This window comes from Rutidosis leptorrhynchoides, chromosome 6 (assembly GCF_046630445.1).
Source record: "Rutidosis leptorrhynchoides isolate AG116_Rl617_1_P2 chromosome 6, CSIRO_AGI_Rlap_v1, whole genome shotgun sequence".
In the NCBI taxonomy this organism is placed as follows: domain Eukaryota; kingdom Viridiplantae; phylum Streptophyta; class Magnoliopsida; order Asterales; family Asteraceae; genus Rutidosis; species Rutidosis leptorrhynchoides.
This window is the reverse complement of record NC_092338.1, coordinates 25,000,171-25,011,410: the sequence shown is the minus strand read 5'-3', so window position 1 is coordinate 25,011,410 and position 11,240 is coordinate 25,000,171.

Genomic DNA, 11,240 nt, shown 5'->3' with positions numbered 1-11,240 from the left:
TTAAAGAAACGGACTATGTTGTTGGGTCGAGGGAAACACATGATTTTTGATACGGGCTAGCATGTTACCGTATTCATGAAGTAACAACATGTGCATTTGGAAGTCTTTGGTTCCACGCAAGCGGATATAATTTGTTGAGTTATTTTAATTTCATGTTTTCTTTTAAACAAGAAAAAGAAAGAGTCAAACGAATGGGAAAATACAAAGGCGATAGTCACGTGAATTGGATGAAGACTAGATGTGCATGTGCATTCAATTTAAATATTTTATGTTTATCTTAATGTTATCCGTATCCACATATCTTATTAGTTAGCTACTAGTATTTAAAGAGTTTATTTGTATTGGAAAAGTTAGTTTTTGTTTATTGATATTTAGTGAAATTAAAAGAATAGACGTGAAGTCTTCTTTGATTCATGCGCAAAGCAAAGGCGTGAAGCTTTTGACTTATCTTTTCGCATTCATAAATTGTTAGTTTCTGTTTGGCCACGGTTTCTTTTCATTACACAGCCCAAAAATGAAGAAGATTTAACGGTCGGATCTCCGGGGATCGAAGGTTTTCTGGCATGCTGTCACTGTAGACGGGAATTGGGGTTTCACTCTATTTCTTGATCTATCTCTCTGCACACTTATGATGAAAAATAGCTGGAAACATGAGATAAAAGATGCCCTCAAATGTTGACTAGGTCAAACAACAACTTGGGCCTTAAATTGTTGGGCTTGGGCTTCCTTACATAGTTGGAAACCAAAAAATAAAACCCAACAAATCTCCCCCTTTCCAATTATGAGGAAGGAATCGCCATCCCGGCGATCGAGCAACATACCTTGAGCTTCTCACTTGTTAAAGCCTTTGTGAACATGTCGGAACCATTATCATCGGTATGAACTTTCTCAAGTTCAAACAAACCATCTTCAAGACGTTCTCTAATCCAATGATACCGCACATCAATATGTTTTGTCCGCTTATGATACATAGAATTTCTAGCCAAATGAATCGCACTCTCATTATCACAAAGAACCACATATCGTGATTGCTTAAACCCAAGGTCTTGTAGAAACCTTTTCATCCACAATAGTTCTTTGCACGCTTCTGTTGCTGCCATATACTCAGCCTTGGTCGTAGACAATGCAACACACTTTTGTAACCTTGATTGCCATGAAACCGCTCCCCCTGCGAAAGTCATCAAATATCCAGAAGTGAACTTCATGTTATCTTTGTTTCCTGCCATATTTGAGTCTGTATAACCAACAAGCATCGGCTCTCCATTTCCAAACGTGATACCCAATTTTGAAGTACCTCGTAAGTATCTCATAATCCATTTAACTGCTTCCCAATGCTTCTTACCCGGATTTGACATAAACCGACTAACAACACCTACCGCATGAGCTATATCAGGCCTAGTACACACCATAGCATACATCAAGCTACCAACCGCTGAAGCATATGGAACTTTATCCATCTCCTCAACATCCTCCTTTGAAGAAGGGCAATCTCTATCTGTTAGCTTAAAGTTGTTAGTAAGAGGGGAACTAACCACTTTAGCATTCTCCATGTTGAATCTACTAAGCACCTTTTCAATGTATTGCTCTTGTGATATATGTAACGTCTTAGCACCTCTATCTCTAGAAATCCGAATGCCAAGAATCTGTTTTGCTGGCCCCAAGTCTTTCATAGCAAAGGACTTGCTCAATTCTCGCTTCAACTGCGCAATTCTTTTAATATTTTTACCAACAATCAACATATCATCAACGTATAACAACAATATGATGAAATCATCATCACCAAACCTCTGAAAGAAAACACAATGATCTGAAGTTGTCTTTCGGTAGCCTTGCTTTCCTATAACCGACTCAAACTTCTTATACCACTGTCTCGGTGCTTGCTTCAACCCATATAGACTTTTCTGAAGTCTACAAACATAATCTTCTTTACCCTTAACCCGAAAACCTTCAGGTTGCATCATGTAGATTTCCTTATCCAAATCACCGTGAAGAAAAGCAGTCTTTGAAATGTCCCGTTCTTATTGATTAAAAACGTTCCATATTAATTGATTTCGTTGCGAGGTTTTGACCTCTATATGAGACGTTTTTCAAAGACTGCATTCATTTTTAAAACAAACCATAACCTTTATTTCATAAATAAAGGTTTAAAAAGCTTTACGTAGATTATCAAATAATGATAATCTAAAATATCCTGTTTACACACGACCATTACATAATGGTTTACAATACAAATATGTTACATCGAAATCAGTTTCTTGAATGCAGTTTTTACACAATATCATACAAACATGGACTCCAAATCTTGTCCTTATTTTAGTATGCAACAGCGGAAGCTCTTAATATTCACCTGAGAATAAACATGCTTTAAACGTCAACAAAAATGTTGGTGAGTTATAGGTTTAACCTATATATATCAAATCGTAACAATAGACCACAAGATTTCATATTTCAATACACATCCCATACATAGAGATAAAAATCATTCATATGGTGAACACCTGGTAACCGACATTAACAAGATGCATATATAAGAATATCCCCATCATTCCGGGACACCCTTCGGATATGATATAAATTTCGAAGTACTAAAGCATCCGGTACTTTGGATGGGGTTTGTTAGGCCCAATAGATCTATCTTTAGGATTCGCGTCAATTAGGGTGTCTGTTCCCTAATTCTTAGATTACCAGACTTAATAAAAAGGGGCATATTCGATTTCGATAATTCAACCATAGAATGTAGTTTCACGTACTTGTGTCTATTTTGTAAATCATTTATAAAACCTGCATGTATTCTCATCCCAAAAATATTAGATTTTAAAAGTGGGACTATAACTCACTTTCACAGATTTTTACTTCGTCGGGAAGTAAGACTTGGCCACTGGTTGATTCACGAACCTATAACAATATATACATATATATCAAAGTATGTTCAAAATATATTTACAACACTTTTAATATATTTTGATGTTTTAAGTTTATTAAGTCAGCTGTCCTCGTTAGTAACCTACAACTAGTTGTCCACAGTTAGATGTACAGAAATAAATCGATAAATATTATCTTGAATCAATCCACGACCCAGTGTATACGTATCTCAGTATTGATCACAACTCAAACTATATATATTTTGGAATCAACCTCAACCCTGTATAGCTAACTCCAACATTCACATATAGAGTGTCTATGGTTGTTCCGAAATATATATAGATGTGTCGACATGATAGGTCGAATAATTGTATACGTGTCTATGGTATCTCAAGATTACATAATATACAATACAAGTTGATTAAGTTATGGTTGGAATAGATTTGTTACCAATTTTCACGTAGCTAAAATGAGAAAAATTATCCAATCTTGTTTTACCCATAACTTCTTCATTTTAAATCCGTTTTGAGTGAATCAAATTGCTATGGTTTCATATTGAACTCTATTTTATGAATCTAAACAGAAAAGTATAGGTTTATAGTCGGAAAAATAAGTTACAAGTCGTTTTTGTAAAGGTAGTCATTTCAGTCGAAAGAACGACGTCTAGATGACCATTTTAGAAAACATACTTCCACTTTGAGTTTAATCATAATTTTTGGATATAGTTTCATGTTCATAATAAAAATCATTTTCTCAGAATAACAACTTTAAAATCAAAGTTTATCATAGTTTTTAATTAACTAACCCAAAACAGCCCGCGGTGTTACTACGACGGCGTAAATCCGGTTTTACGGTGTTTTTCGTGTTTCCAGGTTTTAAATCATTAAGTTAGCATATCATATAGATATAGAACATGTGTTTAGTTGATTTTAAAAGTCAAGTTAGAAGGATTAACTTTTGTTTGCGAACAAGTTTAGAATTAACTAAACTATGTTCTAGTGATTACAAGTTTAAACCTTCGAATAAGATAGCTTTATATGTATGAATCGAATGATGTTATGAACATCATTACTACCTTAAGTTCCTTGGATAAACCTACTGGAAAAGAGAAAAATGGATCTAGCTTCAATGGATCCTTGGATGGCTCGAAGTTCTTGAAGCAGAATCATGACACGAAAACAAGTTCAAGTAAGATCATCACTTGAAATAAGATTGTTATAGTTATAGAAATTGAACCAAAGTTTGAATATGATTATTACCTTGTATTAGAATGATAACCTACTGTAAGAAACAAAGATTTCTTGAGGTTGGATGATCACCTTACAAGATTGGAAGTGAGCTAGCAAACTTGAAAGTATTCTTGATTTTATGAAACTAGAACTTTTGGAATTTATGAAGAATACTTAGAACTTGAAGATAGAACTTGAGAGAGATCAATTAGATGAAGAAAATTGAAGAATGAAAGTGTTTGTAGGTGTTTTTGGTCGTTGGTGTATGGATTAGATATAAAGGATATGTTATTTTGTTTTCATGTAAATAAGTCATGAATGATTACTCATATTTTTGTAATTTTATGAGATATTTCATGCTAGTTGCCAAATGATGGTTCCCACATGTGTTAGGTGACTCACATGGGCTGCTAAGAGCTGATCATTGGAGTGTATATACCAATAGTACATACATCTAAAAGCTGTGTATTGTACGAGTACGAATACGGGTGCATACGAGTAGAATTGTTGATGAAACTGAACGAGGATGTAATTGTAAGCATTTTTGTTAAGTAGAAGTATTTTGATAAGTGTATTGAAGTCTTTCAAAAGTGTATAAATACATATTAAAACACTACATGTATATACATTTTAACTGAGTCGTTAAGTCATCGTTAGTCGTTACATGTAAGTGTTGTTTTGAAACTTTTAGGTTAACGATCTTGTTAAATGTTGTTAACCCAATGTTTATAATATCAAATGAGATTTTAAATTATTATATTATCATGATATTATCATGTATGAATATCTCTTAATATGATATATATACATTAAATGTCTTTACAACGATAATCGTTACATATATGTCTCGTTTAAAAATCATTAAGTTAGTAGTCTTGTTTTTACATATGTAGTTCATTGTTAATATACTTAATGATATGTTTACTTATCATAGTATCATGTTAACTATATATATATCCATATATATGTCATCATATAGTTTTTACAAGTTTTAACGTTCGTGAATCACCGGTCAACTTGGGTGGTCAATTGTCTATATGAAACATATTTCAATTAATCAAGTCTTAAAAAGTTTGATTGCTTAACATGTTGGAAACATTTAATCATGTAAATATCAATCTCAATTAATATATATAAACATGGAAAAGTTCGGGTCACTACAGTACCTACCCGTTAAATAAATTTCGTCCTGAAATTTTAAGCTGTTGAAGGTGTTGATGAATCTTCTGGAAATAGATGCGGGTATTTCTTCTTCATCTGATCTTCACGCTCCCAGGTGAACTCGGGTACTCTACGAGCATTCCATCGAACCTTAACAATTGGTATCTTGTTTTGCTTAAGTCTTTTAACCTCACGATCCATTATTTCGACGGGTTCTTCGATGAATTGAAGTTTTTCGTTGATTTGGATTTCATCTAACGGAATAGTGAGATCTTCTTTAGCAAAACATTTCTTCAAATTCGAGACGTGGAAAGTGTTATGTACAGCCGCGAGTTGTTGAGGTAACTCAAGTCGGTAAGCTACTGGTCCGACACGATCAATAATCTTGAATGGTCCAATATACCTTGGATTTAATTTCCCTCGTTTACCAAATCGAACAACGCCTTTCCAAGGTGCAACTTTAAGCATGACCATCTCTCCAATTTCAAATTCTATATCTTTTCTTTTAATGTCAGCGTAGCTCTTTTGTCGACTTTGGGCAGTTTTCAACCGTTGTTGAATTTGGATGATCTTCTCGGTAGTTTCTTGTATAATCTCCGGACCCGTAATCTGTCTATCCCCCACCTCACTCCAACAAATCGGAGACCTGCACTTTCTACCATAAAGTGCTTCAAACGGCGCCATCTCAATGCTTGAATGGTAGCTGTTGTTGTAGGAAAATTCTGCTAACGGTAGATGTCGATCCCAACTGTTTCCGAAATCAATAACACATGCTCGTAGCATGTCTTCAAGCGTTTGTATCATCCTTTCGCTCTGCCCATCAGTTTGTGGATGATAGGCAGTACTCATGTCTAGACGAGTTCCTAATGCTTGCTGTAATGTCTGCCAGAATCTTGAAATAAATCTGCCATCCCTATCAGAGATAATAGAGATTGGTATTCCATGTCTGGAGACGACTTCCTTCAAATACAGTCGTGCTAACTTCTCCATCTTGTCATCTTCTCTTATTGGTAGGAAGTGTGCTGATTTGGTGAGACGATCAACTATTACCCAAATAGTATCAAAACCACTTGCAGTCCTTGGCAATTTAGTGATGAAATCCATGGTAATGTTTTCCCATTTCCATTCCGGGATTTCGGGTTGTTGAAGTAGACCTGATGGTTTCTGATGCTCAGCTTTGACCTTAGAACACGTCAAACATTCTCCTACGTATTTAGCAACATCGGCTTTCATACCCGGCCACCAAAAATGTTTCTTGAGATCCTTGTACATCTTCCCCGTTCCAGGATGTATTGAGTATCTGGTTTTATGAGCTTCTCTAAGTACCATTTCTCTCATATCTCCAAATTTTGGTACCCAAATCCTTTCAGCCCTATACCAGGTTCCGTCTTCCCGAATATTAAGATGCTTCTCCGATCCTTTGGGTATTTCATCCTTTAAATTTCCCTCTTTTAAAACTCCTTGTTGCGCCTCCTTTATTTGAGTAGTAATGTTATTATGAATCATTATATTCATAGATTTTACTCGAATGGGTTCTCTGTCCTTCCTGCTCAAGGCATCGGCTACCACATTTGCCTTCCCCGGGTGGTAACGAATCTCAAAGTCGTAATCATTCAACAATTCAATCCACCTACGCTGCCTCATATTCAGTTGTTTCTGATTAAATATGTGTTGAAGACTTTTGTGGTCGGTATATATAATACTTTTGACTCCATATAAGTAGTGCCTCCAAGTCTTTAATGCAAAAACAACCGCGCCTAATTCCAAATCATGCGTCGTATAATTTTGTTCGTGAATCTTCAATTGTCTAGACGCATAAGCAATCACCTTCGTTCGTTGCATTAATACACAACCGAGACCTTGCTTTGATGCATCACAATAAATCACAAATTCATCATTCCCTTCAGGCAATGACAATATAGGTGCCGTAGTTAGCTTTTTCTTCAATAACTGAAACGCTTTCTCTTGTTCATCATTCCATTCAAATTTCTTCCCTTTATGCGTTAATGCAGTCAAGGGTTTTGCTATTCTGGAAAAGTCTTGGATGAACCTTCTGTAGTAACCAGCTAGTCCTAAAAACTGGCGTATGTGTTTCGGAGTTTTCGGGGTTTCCCACTTTTCAACAGTTTCTATCTTTGCCGGATCCACCTTAATACCTTCTTTGTTCACTATGTGACCGAGGAATTGAACTTCTTCCAACCAAAATGCACACTTTGAAAACTTAGCGTACAATTCTTCCTTCCTCAATACTTCTAACACCTTTCTCAAATGTTCACCGTGTTCTTGGTCATTCTTTGAGTAAATAAGTATGTCATCAATGAAAATAATGACAAACTTGTCAAGGTATGGTCCACACACTCGGTTCATAAGGTCCATGAACACAGCTGGTGCATTAGTTAAACCAAACGGCATGACCATAAACTCGTAATGACCGTAACGTGTTCTGAAAGCAATCTTTGGAATATCATCTTCTTTCACCCGCATTTGATGATACCCGGAACGTAAGTCAATCTTTGAATAAACAGACGAGCCTTGTAGTTGATCAAATAAGTCATCGATTCTCGGTAGTGGGTAGCGGTTCTTGATGGTAAGTTTGTTCAACTCTCGGTAGTCGATACACAACCTGAATGTACCATCTTTCTTCTTGACAAACAAAACAGGAGCTCCCCACGGTGATGTGCTTGGTCGAATGAAATCACGCTCTAAAAGTTCTTGTAATTGGCTTTGTAGTTCTTTCATCTCGCTGGGTGCGAGTCTGTAAGGAGCACGAGCTATTGGTGCAGCTCCTGGTACAAGATCTATTTGAAATTCAACGGATCGATGTGGGGGTAATCCCGGTAATTCTTTCGGAAATACATCAGAAAATTCTTTTGCGACGGGAACATCATTGATGCTCTTTTCTTCAGTTTGTACTTTCTCGACGTGTGCTAGAACAGCATAGCAACCTTTTCTTATTAGTTTTTGTGCCTTCAAATTACTAATAAGATGTAGCTTCGTGTTGCCCTTTTCTCCGTACACCATTAAGGGTTTTCCTTTTTCTCGTATAATGCGAATTGCATTTTTGTAACAAACGATCTCCGCTTTCACTTCTTTCAACCAGTCCATACCGATTATCACATCAAAACTCCCTAACTCTACTGGTATCAAATCAATCTTAAATGTTTCGCTAACCAGTTTAATTTCTCGATTCCGACATATATTATCTGCTGAAATTAATTTACCATTTGCTAATTCGAGTAAAAATTTACTATCCAAAGGCGTCAATGGACAACTTAATTTAGCACAAAAATCTCTACTCATATAGCTTCTATCCGCACCCGAATCAAATAAAACGTAAGTAGATTTATTGTCAATAAGAAACGTACCCGTAACAAGCTCCGGGTCTTCCTGTGCCTCTGCCGCATTAATATTGAAAACTCTTCCGCGGCCTTGTCCATTCGTGTTCTCCTGGTTCGGGCAATTTCTAATAATGTGGCCCGGTTTTCCACATTTATAACAAACTACATTGGCATAGCTTGCTCCGACACTACTTGCTCCGCCATTACTCGTTCCGACACCATTTGTTCCTTTTGTTCTATTAACCCCTGGTCCGTAGACCTCACACTTCGCCGCGCTATGACCATTTCTTTTACACTTGTTGCAAAATTTGGTGCAGAACCCCGAGTGATACTTTTCACACCTTTGGCATAGCTGTTTCTGATTGTTGTTGTTGTTGCGGTTATTATTGTTGTTGGGATGATTGTTGTAGTTGCTGTTGTTGTTGTTGTTGTTGTTGTTGTTGAGCCGTTTGTTGTAGTTGCGATTGATGTTGCGATTGTTGTTGTTGTTGTTGTATTGGTGATTCTTATCACCATTTTCCTCCCACTTTCTTTTGACTTGCTTCACATTGGCCTCTTCAGCAGTATGTTCTTTAATTCTTTCTTCAATCTGGTTCACTAGTTTGTGAGCCATTCTACATGCCTGTTGTATGGAGGCGGGCTCGTGTGAACTTATATCTTCTTGGATTCTTTCCGGTAATCCTTTCACAAACGCGTCGATCTTCTCTTCCTCATCTTCGAATGCTCCCGGACACAATAGGCACAATTCTGTGAATCGTCTTTCGTACGTGGTAATATCAAATCCTTGGGTTCGTAACCCTCTAAGTTCTGTCTTGAGCTTATTGACCTCGGTTCTGGGACGGTACTTCTCGTTCATCAAGTGCTTGAATGCTGACCACGGTAGTGCGTACGCATCGTCTTGTCCCACTTGCTCTAGATAGGTATTCCACCATGTTAACGCAGAACCTGTGAAGGTATGCGTAGCGTACTTCACTTTGTCCTCTTCAGTACACTTACTTATGGCAAACACCAATTCGACCTTCTCGGTCCACCGTTTCAATCCGATCGGTCCTTCGGTTCCATCAAATTCTAAAGGTTTGCAGGCAGTGAATTCTTTGTAGGTGCATCCTACACGATTTCCTGTACTGCTAGATCCAAGGTTATTGTTGGTATGTAGCGCAGCCTGTACTGCGGCTATGTTTGAAGCTAGAAAAGTACGGAATTCCTCTTCATTCATATTCACGGTGTGTCGAGTAGTCGGTGCCATTTCCTTCAAAATAGTTAAATGGAACAAGTTAATCATACAGAATATTAAGAGTAGTTAATAGTATTTCGTAGCATAATATGAACTCATTTATAAAAGCTTTTTCTTCATATTAGCGTTTTATAAGTTTAAATTCGGGTAGTACCTACCCGTTAAGTTCATACTTAGTAGCTAATATACAATTCAACTACTACAATTCTATATGAAAAACTGATTATAATAATATTTCGCGTTCAAACTTTTATACAATATTTTACAAACTTACAATACCGCTTATTTTACATAAAGCATGAAATATAGCACACAATAACTTTGATACAAGATAGTTGTGAAGATAATTCTAGCTAGTACACAAGTCGTCCAGCAAAGGCAATAAAGACACGTAATTCATACGTCCAGAAACAAGTCATGCATTCTGGTTTTACTAGGACTACTTCCCATCCTTGGTCTTGTGCAACATAACCGTTATGGCCGTTGATAAGACAGCGTGTTGTAACGTCGTCAAAGGGACGAGGGTTACGTAATGTCCAACAGTCCCGTAATAATCTAAAAACCTCATTTCTTACCCCAATTACCGACTCCGTCACTTGTGGAAACGTTTTGTTTAATAGTTGTAACCCGATGTTCTTGTTCTCACTTTGGTGAGAAGCGAACATTACTAATCCGTAAGCATAACATGCTTCTTTATGTTGCATGTTAGCCGCTTTTTCTAAATCACGAAGTCCAATATTCGGATATATTGAGTCAAAATAATTTCTTAACCCGTTGCGTAAAATAGCATTTGGGTTCCCCGCAATATATGCGTCAAAGTAAACACATCGTAACTTATGGGTTTCCCAATGTGATATCCCCCATCTTTCAAACGAAAGTCTCTTATAAACCAAGACATTCTTGGAACGTTCTTCGAATGTCTTACAAACTGATCTCGCCTTAAATAGTTGTGCCGAGGAATTCTGGCCGACTCTAGACAAGATTTCATCAATCATGTCTCCGGGTAGGTCTCTTAAAATATTGGGTTGTCTATCCATTTTGTGTTTTTAAACTGTAAAATAGACAAGAGTTAGATTCATAAAAAAATACTTATTAATACAAGCAATTTTTACATATATCATAAAGCATACGAACACTATATTACATATATTACACCACACGAATACAACTATCTTATTCCGACTCGCTCGTTTCTTCTTCTTCGGTTTTGGTTCGTTTTGCCAAGTTTCTAGGGATATATGATGTTCCCCTAATACGAGCCGTCGTTGTCCACATTGGTTTAGAAAAACCTGGTGGTTTAGAGGTTCCCGGGTCATTGTTACAACTTAAGGACTTCGGGCGTTGACGATACATATAAAGTTCATCGGGGTTGGAATTAGATTTCTCTATTTTTATGCCTTTTCCCTTATTATTTTC